The following is a 16,452-nucleotide window of genomic DNA, read 5'->3' on the forward strand; positions in this document are numbered from 1 at the left end:
CTTAATCATTTGCTCTCTACTGCAAGCTCATCTCTGCATCCTACTCTCCTTTCTCAACCTTTCCCTCCTCCCTCCTCCCTACACTTAATACATATCTCTTCCCTTTAGTAAACACTACACCAACTCTTTTAAGTTTAGACTTGTCGATCATTACCACACACACAAGGCTACACAATCTGATGTATCACACACAATTACATGCAGAGTGAAGCTTGCACTATCTGTTCACATGTTGCCGCTATTCTGTGGGTGAGTATGTGTATAGGTAACAACGCATGCTCTGCTTCTACCTATGTGGAGCTGTAGCTGTCTTGTGCACGTGGGAAACATGCACGGCTGATACGTGTCCTTGACCTGTTAGTTGCATAAGTAAACTTTCACTGCTGACGCCCACGATCTGTACGTGTTGAGCTCTTCTTGGATTTTGTTTATATACGAGAAAAATGATTGGCATTTCAAATTATTTTTGTGAAGTTGTAGTTGTGAGGTTGAATGTCTTGATATTTAATCCGCAAGCTACATATATACCAGTTTTATGAAAAACAGGACTATCTTAAAGCAAGCACACTACTAAAATACGACAGAGAACATTAAAGTGGAATGCTCACAAAATAAAGGGAGAAGAGCCCACTGTTAAAAATAATCTAAAAATACAGGGGCAGATTTATGTTAACTGGTGCATCCCTGCATATCAGCAGGGATGCGCCAATTATTATGCGCCACAGCTGCGCCACCATGGATGCGCCGCATTTATAATGCGGCGCACCATGGGGCAAAAACGGCACAGATGCGTGACGCATCTGTGCCATAAAATTGGTGCATTGCTGGAGTTGCGTCGCAAGCGCAACGCAGCTCCAGCAATGTTCTGGGGGGCCCTATCTGTACAATGCTGCGTCAATCCTTACGCCTGCTTCAAGCAGGCGCAGGGTTTTGACGCAGCATGGGCCTAAAAGTGACTGAGTGAAATCTTGTAGATTTCACTCAGCCACTTTTAGGAGGCGTTCCTGCGCCGGAACGCCCCCACCTGCCCTGGAACGCCTACATGTGGCGCAGGGCTTTACAACGTGACGCATCTCCCAGATGCGTCACGTTGTAAATACCCCGCACCATGGCGCAGGATTTGCGCCGCTGCTGCGTCACAAAAGTGACGCAACGGCAGCGCAAAAGTGGTGCAAGTGCAACATAAATCTGCCCCACAGTGTTTGTACTGGTTTTACGTTTGGTAGTCTACATAGAACACATATTCTCTGAACTGCAAAGAATGGAGTATTTCGGAGTTCACATTTGTAGGAATAACATTCCTTAATCACCACCAATTTATCATGCTCGTTTACAACAACAAGATAAAATGATGCCTGCACGTAGAAGAGTGGATGATGTATTCTCGAATCATAGGTAATTGCATCCAAGCAGCTTCCAAAATATAACCCCATTGATATCTGAGCATGGTCAAAATGGACAGTTAAAAAGTACACAAGTAGTCTCTCATTCTTACATTTATCCTTCTGAAACATCATATATGTTTCTGCCCCATACGGTGGGATGTCAAGTCAAGCCGCGGCCTGCACACACGTCTATTGCCGACATCCCCTTCCAGCACCCCCACCCACCCTGCAGACTTAGAGGGAAGAGTATTAACATGTTATGTTAATGCAGGATGCTGATGAAGCCAACCTGACTTCATATCACACCTTGGGAGCGAATCATCCGACACCCTGGCTGCTGATCACAGTTGTCTTCACAACAGACGTGTTTCCAGGCCGTGCGTGTTTCCCGTTAATTGGGTCACATGAAATACGTGGTTTAAGCTCAGAGCGTGCAAAGAAAGCTTGTCTTATAAATACCTTGGACTGATCAACTGTTCGTGCGCACTCGGCTGTACATTTGCAAGTGGCAGAAATCTCAAGTTGTTTCACGTTAGCTGTGAGTATTTGAGCCATGTGTTGCTTACCCTCCATTAGATATGTGTGGTTCTGCATTTACATAGCAAAGAATGTCTAGAAGTAATGACACGGAAATTAAGAAAAAACACTTAGCCCGGACGGTGCTACTCATCAGTGACGCTGGGCTGGGCCTTATCTCAACTCAAACTTCCACAGCGACGTTTAGATTTCCAAACTGAATATTAACCGGTTTTATGGTGATTGCTGCTGCCACTTACAGAGGCAATGTTGTGACATGACCCTTCAAGGATCATATCATGAAGCACGAGCAAAAACAATTTTTGCAGCTTACTAAAAACACATACAATCAAGGGGGCCGATTCACAGAACTAACTTGAGACAAAATCCTAAACTTCCTACTTTTGGTATTCACAGAAGTTAGGATTTTGTCTTAAGTTTCTCTTAAGACAAACTTAAGACAGACTTAAGACAGACTTAAGACTGACTTAAGACAGACTTAAGGCAAACTTAAGACAGACTTAAGACAGACTTAAGACAAACTTAAGACAAAATCCTAACTTCTGTGAATACCAAAAGTAGTAAGTTTAGGATTTTGTCCTAAGTTAGTTCTGTGAATTCGGCCCAAGGTTTTCTTTCTCTCTGTGAACCTCTCGTACACATTCCAGGCCCTCATCTTATCACATATGGAGGAAGGCAATGCACTACACTCAGATCTCGCAGATTCATCATTGAAACCAATCAAAGTAGTCCTCATTGCAGCACAGTGACTAATCACCAACACAGCACATCTCTCATTGATTGAAAGAACTGAGGGCCTTCTTTTGAGTTGGTGGCTGGGATACTCCTTCATGAAGGTGGGATGTCCTATCCAACGTATTACACATGCCATAGAGTATAATGCACTAGCAATGTGGTGGACTGGAAATGCACCACTTTTTCCATAGATCTCCTGAAGAGTACCACGAACGAATTCAATATATCAAAGATGAGTCACTTTGCCGGAATAGCCAGAGTCTCACCAAGAATGCCCACTTTGCGTCAAGAATTAGCACAATTATGACGTGGATAGTCAGAATGGGATGTACCACTGTTTTGTAAGACATAGCCATAATGCCACCAAAAAGGCCCAGAATTTGTCAAGCATGAGCTAATGTTGTGCCAGGGATAACCAGAATGTTGCCAGGGATGCTTATAATATGTGCAGGATGGGTCACTATCGAGAAAGTGATACAGTGGCAACTAAATGCCTGGTCTATACTAAGGTTGTACCACTAGATGTCATGTATCGTCCACCATTTTGACAATATTTCAAGGAAGGTCCAGTTTTAAGCCAGCCATAAAATCCATTTTGCCAAAAATTGAGACCAGAGGTTCAGGATAGGAAATTTCAATTTTTGGGAAGGAGGTGGCACTAAAAAATATGAGTGATCAGAATTTAATGAATACTTGACATAATGCCATATTTGCAGAGCGCGTGCATTAGTAGAGTCTCTCCACAAAAACATAAATACATGCACATTTGCTTCTAGGGTAATTCATTTGTGTATATATTCACTAATACACAAAGACAGTTGTTGATATATAAATTACCACTGTCGCCAGTGTGTAGTTATAGTTAGGACCTACTTACCATAGGAAATTGGTTTTTTTGTTGCTAATAACTTTGGCGCTGTTTGACAAATCCTCTCGATTCGTTCCTCCAAAAATTCATCCCCTCAGCTACTTCCTGGAAAGTTTTGAGGTGATCCATCATGTGGGGACCGAGAGAAAGGGGGTCTCCCAAAATTCAATTTCTCCATGCACTTTCCATAAATAATTTTAGACAGTGCTACAGCCAAAAAGACTGAACTGAATGACATTACATTTTATAGAAAGCTAGATCCTTACCCAGAAAGCATGCCTTCTCTGATTTGTCCGTTCAGTGATATTTGAGAAATTAAGCTTTAAAATATTAATATATAGATATCTGGAGCTTTAGGCTGAAATAAAAAAAAAAACAAGAATTTCTGATAGGCTGAGGGGGCTTTTTCAGAATGTGTGTATTGAGTGGCTGGCCACAAAATTAAAATGCATGTTGTAGTGGCCATTATAGGACTCAGGGACTTGGTCCTCTGTCATCCAAAGGTTTTGAAAACATACATAAGGGGGTGGGGTAATGATGCCCTAACCCCCAGCCCTTGTGGTGGAGGCAGGGAAGGCAGAGGGACTTCCCCCATGTCCAAAATGTAAAATAGTTGGGTGATCTCGCAGGACTCCTATGGAACTCTTGAGGGACTGGACAAATGAATTACAGAAAATAATGGGATGGGTGTCCGTGGCAGGGCTTTGTCCACCGCTGGGAGTTGGGTATGGTAATAAGATCTTACTTTATGTTAAATAGACATTAGAAATTCACTGAAAACAAAAAAGGTTAGAGCAAAGTTCTAGTAGGAATGGTAATAATTTACATTTGAAAAAGCCCTCAGAAATTCATTGGAAAAAAAAAAACAAGGTTGAAGTGACGTTATAGTTAATTGAAATTGTCAGTTAAAATGTAACATTTTAAACAAAAAAAACACTGTAATTCACCAGTTGTAGTTTACTGAACTAACTAGAACATGTGCCCCACCATCCTCAGTTTATGACCTCACAGATTACATCATTCATGGCATGTTCAACTATATCATTGATTACATCACTGATATCTTTTCGTTATTGATGACAACATTGGGCATGGTGGAGCCAAAAGAGCTGATTGGATTAGTAAACTATGACCAGTGAATTTCAATGGTTTTCTAAGTTTAAATTGTTATGTTTTAACTGACCTTTCAACTAACTATGATGTCACTTTAATCTTTTTTCTTTTTCCAGTGAATAGACACACACAATAATTGAACATTTCCACTTGTTCCACCCTTGTTCCTGCCTTCTGGGCCAATCAATATTGGAGAAAGAGGTGAGGAGGTCTTTGCCAGAGAGAGGGCTTTTGTTTCTTTCTTAAGAAAGCATCCTGTTTCCTTGAAGATCCTGATAATGCCAGAAAGATTCTGTTTTTAAATTTCTATACCCTTATAAGCTTCTTAAATCAGTGGTGGCCGAAAAGGACTGTGGCTCTGTGTGGAATAATTGAACTTTCATTTATGAGTACTATAAATATGTTGATGACACTCAAATTCTTCTTGAAAAAGGTACCCACTTGAAAGCTGTAAATTGGTATGTGTTGTAGTTACTTCCATAGAATCCTGAAAAAAGAGAACTCTGACCCAAGACTGCCACTGCTGCTGGACCATTTGAAGGCATGGGGAAAATTAGCAATTGTCCTGGGCCACTACCTTTCAAGGATCCCCCAGTACTTAAAGAAGTCTCTCCCTAATAAGATCATGCCTAAAACCAGATTTATTTTAATTTGACTGCTCAGCAAGTCCAGCCTTTTCAACCTTAACACTTACTTTCTTAGGCAGGTGGTGTGATTGAGTGAAACAAATGTTTCAGTCTCTCTATCTTATTACTTAACATCACCTTTTCTTGCCCCTGCCACTCTTTTAACTTTCTCTTTTAATGGTTCTTTAGAAAGGATAGAAATTTACAACAAAAAGAAAGTTTAGAAAAAATTGATTTCCAAAACTCTATAAAATCTGCACTCAATAAATCATATCATGAATGATTTCTTAAATCCATTAATCTACAGAAATGCAGCAAACATCCTCATGAATCTTCTAGTAAGCAAAACTATTGTTACTTCCAAACCATACCCACATTTTATCAAACTTTTGTTGTGCTACAATTCTTTTGGCAAAGATTTTCTCTCAGGCATATACTTTCAACATTTTTTTATCCAAATGTCAAATTTGGTGGTTTTTGGACTTCCACAAGCTCATAATAAGGATGTGGCTACCATCATAACTGTGAACTACCACTTACGTGCTTCTAGAGAGATCTATTTGACACGTCTGACACTGACCAATAATGGCCTAAAGGGATCCTGGTGAGTTTTGACTCCAAGACACTCATCTATCTGAGAAAACACTGAGCTCTATTAACTCTCTAAAGCTGACCCTGCCCTTACATTATGCATCCAGTCACCCAAACTTTACCTTGGGGAAGGGCTAGGCATATCATTATTACATTTGTGTAGGAATGTTCAATTATGAGAAAGAGCAGCATACTCTGGTACAACTGGGGAAGCAAGTTGATCAGGTATGCTTTGAGTATTTCTAATATATTTAACCCATTGTCCCATACTCTTCAAGAAGTCTTTTTCTGCAAATAATTCCAAATTAATACCGTGTTTGTTTCTCAATCTCCAAAATGAAACTCTCAAAATGTGCTAATAATGAGATGGCTTAAAAAATGATACCATCCCCTATGTTCTTGCATTCTTTAAATGATTATTATCAATATGAATCTCCCTTGAATAACCCAATCTCCAAATCTCCGTAACCCAATCAACTACAACCTAGAGACTAAATGCTACTTTAGATAGACATTCACCAAAAATTTGAGTTGTGAATTGTTCAAACACTATGTGGTAGTTCAGTGCAATCCTCCTTTACCTCCTTACCTGGTCCAGTGAACAGCGGACGCAGCAGCAGGCAGAACCGGGACCCTGACGTTGTTTGTTCCCTCGCCGCCACTTTCCATACTGGCCGCAGCAGAGGGGAACTACAACTCCCGCCATTCCCTGCCTTCCACCGGACTTCCTGCCGGACACCAGCGCGCCCGGAGGCGCTATTTAATCTGAGGCTCCCTCGGCAGAGCGGGGGGTTCTTACCTGGTCCAGTGAACAGCGGACGCAGCAGCAGGCAGAACCGGGACCCTGACGTTGTTTGTTCCCTCGCCGCCACTTTCCATACTGGCCGCAGCAGAGGGGAACTACAACTCCCGCCATTCCCTGCCTTCCACCGGACTTCCTGCCGGACACCAGCGCGCCCGGAGGCGCTATTTAATCTGAGGCTCCCTCGGCAGAGCGGGGGGTTCTTACCTGGTCCAGTGAACAGCGGACGCAGCAGCAGGCGGAACCGGGACCCTGACGTTGTTTGTTCCCTCGCCGCCACTTTCCATACTGGCCGCAGCAGAGGGGAACTACAACTCCCGCCATTCCCTGCCTTCCACCGGACTTCCTGCCGGACACCAGCGCGCCCGGAGGCGCTATTTAATCTGAGGCTCCCTCGGCAGAGCGGGGGGTTCTTACCTGGTCCAGTGAACAGCGGACGCAGCAGCAGGCAGAACCGGGACCCTGACGTTGTTTGTTCCCTCGCCGCCACTTTCCATACTGGCCGCAGCAGAGGGGAACTACAACTCCCGCCATTCCCTGCCTTCCACCGGACTTCCTGCCGGACACCAGCGCGCCCGGAGGCGCTATTTAATCTGAGGCTCCCTCGGCAGAGCGGGGGGTTCTTACCTGGTCCAGTGAACAGCGGACGCAGCAGCAGGCAGAACCGGGACCCTGACGTTGTTTGTTCCCTCGCCGCCACTTTCCATACTGGCCGCAGCAGAGGGGAACTACAACTCCCGCCATTCCCTGCCTTCCACCGGACTTCCTGCCGGACACCAGCGCGCCCGGAGGCGCTATTTAATCTGAGGCTCCCTCCCCGTCGCGGGACGCGCGCGGGCGGCGCCGGGCTGAGCCCGGGCAGGGGGCGGGCCGTCTGTGGCCGTCAGGGGACGGAAGAGGCTGGGCTGGGCCACCCCCCCTTTGATTTGCGGTTTGGACAAGTGCTCTCCTCATCTGGATTAAAGGTTAGTGGGTGCATTTATTCACCATGGGGAAGGCATCTGCAAACCCCTCTGGTTCGGGCCCTAGGAGTCCTCCCATCATCACGTCGGCCCTGGAAAGCATGATAGAGGATGCTTTTCTGTTGGTCACATCGGAAATCGAGGCCACCGAACGGAGACTTTCATTGGGTCAAAATACTCTTATTAACGAAACAGTCGATCTACCTTTGTCCCGTGGTGTGGTTAATACTGACTCTCGGACCCCTGTGCCGCTCTTACCTAACATAATAGTTGCAAACCCTACCCAACATAAAAGTTCTTCTGGATTAATAGAGGTCAATCAGTTTGCCACCCCAATTATTGAAATAGCAGACTCACAGCAGGAAACGGATGCTGTTCCCACCACCGCTAAATCAGCTCCAGTTTCTAAGACCACTGGAGGAAAAAGAAAGAGTGGCATTACTAAAGCTCCTATTGCCAAAAGGAAACAACCCCCACGCAGCAATAAAACTCAACCCACTCCTTTGAGTTTGTGGACACGTGGGAAATCTATAGTAAATACGGGACCGGTTAATGTAAGCACACACTTACAGGGCCCAATCAATAGCACTGATGCCTCATTGACCATTACCGCAGCAACTAACTCATCGTGTATACAAACACAAACTGAGCCTACACTTGTACATGGCATGCCGGGTCGGCCATTTGAAAACTTAATTGATACTATTGTGGACTCAACTTTTAATCAACTGAAAAGTCTAATGGATAAACAATTTAATCTTATTTTTAAACGTCTGGATAGACTGGAAAGCCTAGTTAAGAAGGAAGATGCAAAAAGGAAAGGAACTTTTATCATTGATCATTGCAGGGGGGAACGGTTACTGAAAGACATAGAGGCCACCATTAAGGGGACTCAAGAAGGAAGTGGCAAATGCACCTTAACTGCAGCAGATAACATATGTGATAAATGTGATGGCAATAGGGTGTGCTTGCCCCGCGATTCCGCTTCAAGTAATTTGGTTAGCACCCCATTTTTGTCAGCAACATCTGTGATCGCCAATCCCCCCCGTCTCCCCCTACATCCAACAGCAGCTCCCCCCGAGATAGTACCACCCAATCTAACTACACCTACTAACCATGAGTTAACCATCCCTACCCGGCCTACAAAACATGCCACCCCGGTACTTAACCTACCGCCGGAGGCATGTCCTTATGTTTTAATTTTAGCCGGGGCACCTCCCCTAAAAGAGAACCAAAGTGAGTCTTGGGATCAACTCAAGAATAAGTGTATTGATTGGTTATGTAGGTTCAAGGGGGTGGGCATGGAGACTGCTAATGCAATTCTGATGGTGAGACGGGTGGGATGGGTTGGTCCCCTGATGAAAAATATTGAGGGTGACTGCATAGTCATACATTTCAGGTACCCCCCCCTGGTAAAAAAGATTCTAAAATGTAACACTTTTCATCCTAATACTGCTACGGCTATAACTGCCTTACCACTGGGCTTCTTCTACAGACCACCTCAAAGTAATCATCACCCTATTTTACCAACTTATCCCGTACATAATCGGTTCAATGTTTTTACCGATTTGGAGGGCCAGGACTGACTTTCGTGTAAATCTTCAAACACTGCATCACTGCCTAGGGAGGTATTATCAGTTAATCGGGCTATGTCCAATCCCAGTCCTACCGAGAACCCTCAAGTGGCTAGCTTGGCAGAGCGTATCCCCTCAAGTACTTCCAATTGTACTCACGTGCCCTTTGCCCAACATTTAAAAATATTAAGTTGGAACATCGCTGGCCTAAAATCAAAAATGAACATAGTAGAATGGACCAATATGGTCAGCAATTTCGACGTTCTAATGTTCCAGGAGACCTGGTGCACCAGTAGCTTGCTACTTGAGGGTTTTGTCTGTTTTAATAGTACTGCCCCAATTCCTGAAGCTGGTCGACCCAGCGGGGGCCTATCCACATGGATAAAGATTACCGCAGGATGTACCACTAAACCCTTATGGACAAACGATAGCCATCTTCAGGCCACAATATACTCAAACGGGATTACGTTATGTTTTATTAATTTTTATAATAATGATTTTAAATCACTCCCGAATAAGAATTTTATCGTTTTATTTGATTTTATCGATGATTTGCTAGCAGGCAACAAGTTTGGGAAATTGGACGGCATCTGCTTAGGGGGAGACTTTAATGCACATTTATATAATAGAATGGCGAAAACCATAGCCCCATCCTACGTGACTATTTCATGTAAAAGAGGGGAAGAACTGTTCAACTATTTATCCTCTAGGGATCTAACCGATGTAATGGCAAAAGCCGGTGGATCTCCCGATACTGATCAGTTGCCCACCTATATAGGTCGTGGCTGTTCTTCCACCATTGATTATGTTTTTATATCATCGACCCTTGAGAATTGTCTTGTCAAAGCTGAGGTCCTATCAACTTGTTACAGTGACCATAACCCCATTCTGACAACGATCAAATTTGTTAATAAATCTACTAAAAGGAAAGAAATTGGGGCAAGGGATTTGGTCGCATCCACTGACAAATGCAGAGTAATTTGGAAAGGCATTAACAATAAAATCTTACTTGAAAGAATCATAAAATCTCACCCCACAATTGTGGAAACATGTTTGTCCTGCGATTGCCAGGACACAGAGATTGTTGAGGCTTTTGTTGGCCTTTGTTCTGCCATCAAGCAGGAAATTTCTAAGCCCATTAGACATCACAATAAGAGCCAAAGATGATTTGATGGGGCCTGTTCACGGGCCAATCGGGATCTGCGTAAGGCACTTGCCGATAAACCTCGGAACATGACACTGGTTAAGGCCTTGAGAAAAAGTTATAAACAAGCCACAAAACTACGCTCTGATGAGATTTTAAAGGAGAGGTGGGATTCACTGGCACGTACCGCAGCACTGAAAGATGTGACTGGGTTCTGGGGCGAAGTAAAAGCTCTGAGGTCCATGGGATCCAATTTAACCCCCATTAACTGCAATATACCAACTAAATCATGGGAGGAGCATTTTGCTAAAATATACACAGCCCCAGTAACAACCACAGATTTTTTCTGTACAGATATCAAGGTTGTCATTTCCATCTCCGAAGTAGAAGATGCCATTAATCAAAGCGCAGGGAATAAAGCCCCTGGTCCTGATGGACTATCAATCGACTTGATTAAATCTGAACCAGATTTTTGGTCTCCTTTGCTGTGCAATGTCTTCAACAATTTGTCCAATACTAAAATCCCTGATACTTGGTCAAGTAGTGTTATTGTGCCCATCTTTAAAAAAGACGATAGATTAAACCCTAGTTGCTACCGCCCCATATCTCTAATAGATAACACACTGAAGATTCTGGGCAGGGTGATTTTTAACAGAATCAGACTTTGGGCAGAGGAAAATCACATTCTCCATCCCTGCCAGCTGGGTTTCAGAAGCAAAGTGGGAACAGTTGAACAATGCTTGAATTTAAATCTCATTTTAAGTAAGTAGACCGTCGCTAAAAAAGTCCCCCTGTATTTGGGTTTTATGGACCTATCGTCAGCGTTTGATTTCGTAAACCGTTCGAAACTCTGGGAGATTCTTTTAAATTATGGATTAGATGAGTCACTAGTTCATTTTCTGGCACATTTGCATAGAGACCTAAAAGCACGAGTTAGGATAAATAAGGAGGGAGAGGTCTCCGGGGATATTTTAATTGGCAGAGGGGTCAGACAAGGTTGTGTCTTGGCCCCTCTACTTTTTATTCTGTATATAAATGAATTAAATAAATCCCTGTCTAATCTTTCATGCGATGTGCCGAATATCAACGGCAACTCACTCCCAGTACTCTTATACGCTGACGATGCGGTCCTGATGGGCCGCACACCCAAAGCACTACGCACTTTAATTACGGGATTTGTCTCTTTTATGGCGGGTTTGGATTTGTGTACCAACTTTAAGAAGTCATATATTATGTCTTGCGGGCCCAATAAATACCGCATCAATCATATAGTTTCTGGTGATAACATCTTAAAAAGCACAAGCACTTTTCCGTATTTGGGCTTGATTTTTTCAGAAACGGGCTCGTGGTTGGCTCACGCAGCACACGGCAGAAACAAACTTGCCAAGGCAGTTAATTCAATTATCAGCCTACAACAGCCGAAGAGGGCAGAGGTTATGTTGCCCCTAATATAAATTTACAAATCTCAATGCCTACCAACCGCTACTTATGGTGCCGAAGTGTGGGGGTACGCTAATAGCAGTGGCATCCAAACTGAAGAAAACAGATTTTGTAGGAAGGCTCTGGGGGCCCAAATATCTTCACCCACTTATATCTGTCACATAGAGCTAAACCTGCAGTATGTTGAGGACTTCATTAAATCTCGGCCAGCTCTTTTTTGGTTGAAGATTTGGCAAAACCCGGCAGCAACCCTAACACAGGAAATAATCAGTGACTGCCTTAAATGCGATAGGGGTAGGTCAATACCATGGTTGAATGCTGTAAAAGAAAGCTTATCTAGTGTGGATTTGGAATACATCTTTTACCATCACCACAATGCAGAGAACACGAATATTAAAACAGTGAGAGAGCTACTATATGACTCATTCCGAAGGGATCGAGAACGCTCAGAGTTTCCTAAACCATCAATAATTAGATATATTTCCATTCTGTCCTGTCCGGGATATAACATAACCTCCCCACAGGAATATTTGAAAAGGAATATCGGTAGATGGAACAGGAGCATTCTCTTTCGCCTTAGGGATGGGAGCATAAAATACTCACTTTGCTTTCCACTTGGTTTTAATAAAAATCTTGAACATTTGTCCTGCCCCTGTGGTAATGGTTTAAAACAAACAACCATACATTTTTTGCTTTTTTGTAATTTTTACACTCGATACAGAAAACAGTATTTTATCCCCTACTTCAGGTCACAAGCTATTACTGACTATAAACTGGCATATATCGAAATATTACAGCTAGGAAGTGATGAGATGATTTTCAGAGCAAGTTCATTTTTGCAGGTGGCGATACGTTCGCGGAATACGATGGTTATTATATAAGACTGCATCTATTAGCTGTCTTTGTTCATCTATGGCCATCATTAGATTACCGTTTGCCCGGTATATCTATTGATATCGTCAGTCTGTACATCTCCTCATGACCCCGATTATATGTCTGGATAAGTCTGATCTATTCGATTTTGGGTGGACAACTCGCACTAATATACTTAGAACATGTTTTTGACTGTTTTTGACTGTTGCTTGCCAAATGATATAACTGTTGATGTTTCATTGAATATACCTGCACTTTATTTGCTCTTCCTGTATTTCTCTGCCTATACCTGCACTTAGAACTTTGGATTTGCTCTTGTTTTTATTACTGTTTTTAAACTGTATACTTTTAATTTCTTGGTGTTGATGAACTGTACTTTTATGGATATTTTTTATCCGAATAAAGACCATTTGACTTGACTTTTGACTTGACTTGAATATATGATTGGTAAAAAATAAAATCGAAGAAATGCTTTGATGATTTGCCACAAAATCAAATGCAAGCAAGGGCATTTGTCACATTGTTGTATGATCTCAGATCCAGTAATCCAACGCCCTTTCTCTTACAAGAAGTATGATCTCAAATCCAGTAATTTGAGTCTCCCTTTTTCTTAAAGGAAATACAATTTCTTAAAACGTATTCTGGGTTGCTATTACCTCAAACAAAGCTGATAAATAGGACCTCTACTTGCTTAAATAATTGCTATGTATAATGTAAGGAAAGGTAGGAAAGAAATATGAAATGAGTAGTCTCATTAATTTTTATTAACAACACAATGCCTCATATTGAAAGTGGTAAACATATCCCCTTTTCCACTAGTGCTTTTACCTACTTGATAAGCAGATTGTAGTTTAGGTCAAAGAGATCACTCATTTTCCAAAACCATAATGCCTAAATACCTCTGCAGGTTCTTAATATAACCATCCTGTAGTGAATATGGAATGACTTGGCCATCCACAATAAATAGCAATATTTCAGTTTCAACTGCATTCACCCATATGTACCATAGCAGTATAGTTCCTAATTAAAGTCAATGTTTTTTTTGTATATATCTTCCTCTGCAGAAAGGAAAAGAGCAACAATATAGCGAGATTATCCATGTACAGATTTAATCACAGAGAATCTGGCATTTCTGCTCTAATTTGGTGTTATGTCCTTAATACAAACAGCTAGTGGTTCAATATATAACAAGAAGAAGATGGGAGACATAGGACATCCCTGACAAGTGCTTTGTGGAATTGTGAGCATTTTAGTTGTTTATTGTTTAGTACGATAGATGCTGATGAATCTGCATGTAAGACTGTAATCAACATCTTGACATGGGAAGAACAACATCACTATGGATGTAATTTTAAAAAGAAAATACTACTTCACAAGGTTGAATGTCTTGTCTGCATCTAGGGAAACTAAAGGTGGCAGAATATTTTGGGAGTAAAAACATCAGTGACTCTGGCCACAAAGCGTTGAGTGACAAACAGCTGTCTGAATGGAATAAAGCCATTCTGATCCAGGAGGATGAGATCAGCTACTCTGAAGACCGTATGTTTTGCTAGCAGTGCATTTGGGCAATATGAATTAGGATCCTGTGGGCGTTCCAGGTTTTAGAAAGCTAACTAAAATACCAGTATCCATCTCACTTAAAAAAATATTTAAAAAATAAAAAATGAAGGTGCCTTCAGTTCCTCCATAAAAGTCTTATACCTTTCTGACACAAATCCATTTTCCCCAGTAGCGTTACAATTTGTTTAACTGCATATCACTTCCTGGATTTCTTCTGCTGAAAATGGATGTGATACAGTGGTGGCATTATCGTTGGCAAGACTAAGATTTTTTAACCATGGTAAATACTCTTCCATAGCAATCAAAGACTTGTTATGGCTAACATGACAAATCTCTCCTATTTCTTCTGAGTCTGTATCAGGTTTGTGAACAATTTTGTTCTTCCTTCTTCTGATTTTAGTTTTCCATGCCAGTAGCTTTCCTGCATATACCCTCTCTTCATACACTTGCTGACTAATCATTTGCGACCTCAGAATCTTTCCTTCTGAATATTTTTCCTTACGTTTTTCCATCAATTCTTTCCTTTTTGCAGTTTTGTTTGTGCTGTTTGAATGCCTGTTCAGCCTCTGCTTATCTTGCTTTGTGCTTCTCTATTTACCTACTACTTATAACTCAACTAGTGTATTAGTTCTCTTGTAATTGTAGCTTTAAACAGTTTCTATATGTATTCTGGCATAGATGATCCTGCATTTCTCTCTAAAAATTAATATGATCTGGTAATGTATTCCTACATATTCCTGATCTTATGTTATTGACTTAATTAACCTCATTTTATATGTTTCAATATTAACTTTGGGAATCATTATTATCAAATGTATTGCAATGTGGTCTCAAAAACAATTCCATATTTGAACTACTTCTGCATTGCTAAGAATTTTAGTTCCTAATAAAATCCAATATATATTGAGAGAAAGATATAATGTCTGGCGGCTTGATTTTGAGCTCTCTAAGGTTCATCCATGCTTGCTTCCTCTCTTCACCCCTCTCTCTGTCCCTACTTGTCTCTACATCTTAAATCTCTATCTACCTCATCCATATATATTTCATCTTTACTTCACTTCTCGCCTACCATTTATCATATCACCTCTTCTCTCTACACCATTCTCTTTGACTACCTCTATATTTCAGCCTTTCATCATTGTTTCTGTACCCCAGGCATATTGCTGCACCTCACTGCTTTTTCCTTCTAACCTGTTTTTACCTCGCCTCCATTTACTTCACCTCTCTCTCAAAATATTCTCTGTCAACCTCATTCCTTATTTCTCTCTCAATTTATGTATATATATCACCATCACTTCTATTTCACTAATCTCTGCACCTCATTTCACTCTTTGCTTTACATCTCTCTCTCTAACACAGCTCTCTCTTCCCCAAATCTCATTTACTCTCAATCCCTAATCATTTTATTGAGCCTCAACATCCTTTACCTGTGCTACTGATCCCTCCCTCTTTTTTCTGTACCCTTCACCTGACTTCTCTCTCTAACTCACTTCTGTCTCACTTTCCCTGATGCTCTACTTCTGGCCCTTTTTCTATTTATCATTCACATCTCGCTCTCATCACTCACTGATTCCTTTTCTGTTTAATCCATTGTAGGAAATTGGGTGACTGGTTGAGGGAAGTGAAACCATACTCAAGCAACAACCACAATCTCAATCAGGGTAAAACACAAGCAACTCCCAAATTAACCTGTGCTCAACCCTCTGATAGCTTGGCATAAAGAAGTCAGGCTTAACTTAGAGGCAATGTGTTAATTATGTATGCAGCACTTCAAACAGCAATACATTGACAACACAACACAAGGAAAATTCCACTCCATTTTAGAAAAATAGAGTCAATTGTAATAACTTATTTGAGATCAAAACAACAAAAATCCAATCATTAGAACTGGAGATATGCGATTGTAAAGATTCAAGTGAAAAAAGTGCCTAAAAGCACAGAGCTCAAACTGTGGTTATATGGTCGGGACGGACTAGGACAAAGTTACAAGTTCAAGCCGACCAGGATGGAGTAGGAGGCAGGGACAGAGACCAAGTTAGGTCTGCTAAACAAAGTACTTTAAATCCTGGTTGCAGAGCGTTATGAGATCCCACGTTGAGGATGCAAACCGCAGCTGCAGTTCCAAGGAAGCTACGGGCTGCAATGTGGAGTCATGTGTCATTGTTAAGGGTGCCATAGATGAAGGTCTTGCAATGCAAAGTCCTTTATCAAGGACGGATCGAACTGGAAGTTCTGAGAAAGC

The sequence above is a fragment of the Triturus cristatus genome, chromosome 7 (genome assembly GCF_964204655.1).
Source record: "Triturus cristatus chromosome 7, aTriCri1.1, whole genome shotgun sequence".
NCBI lineage: Eukaryota > Metazoa > Chordata > Amphibia > Caudata > Salamandridae > Triturus > Triturus cristatus.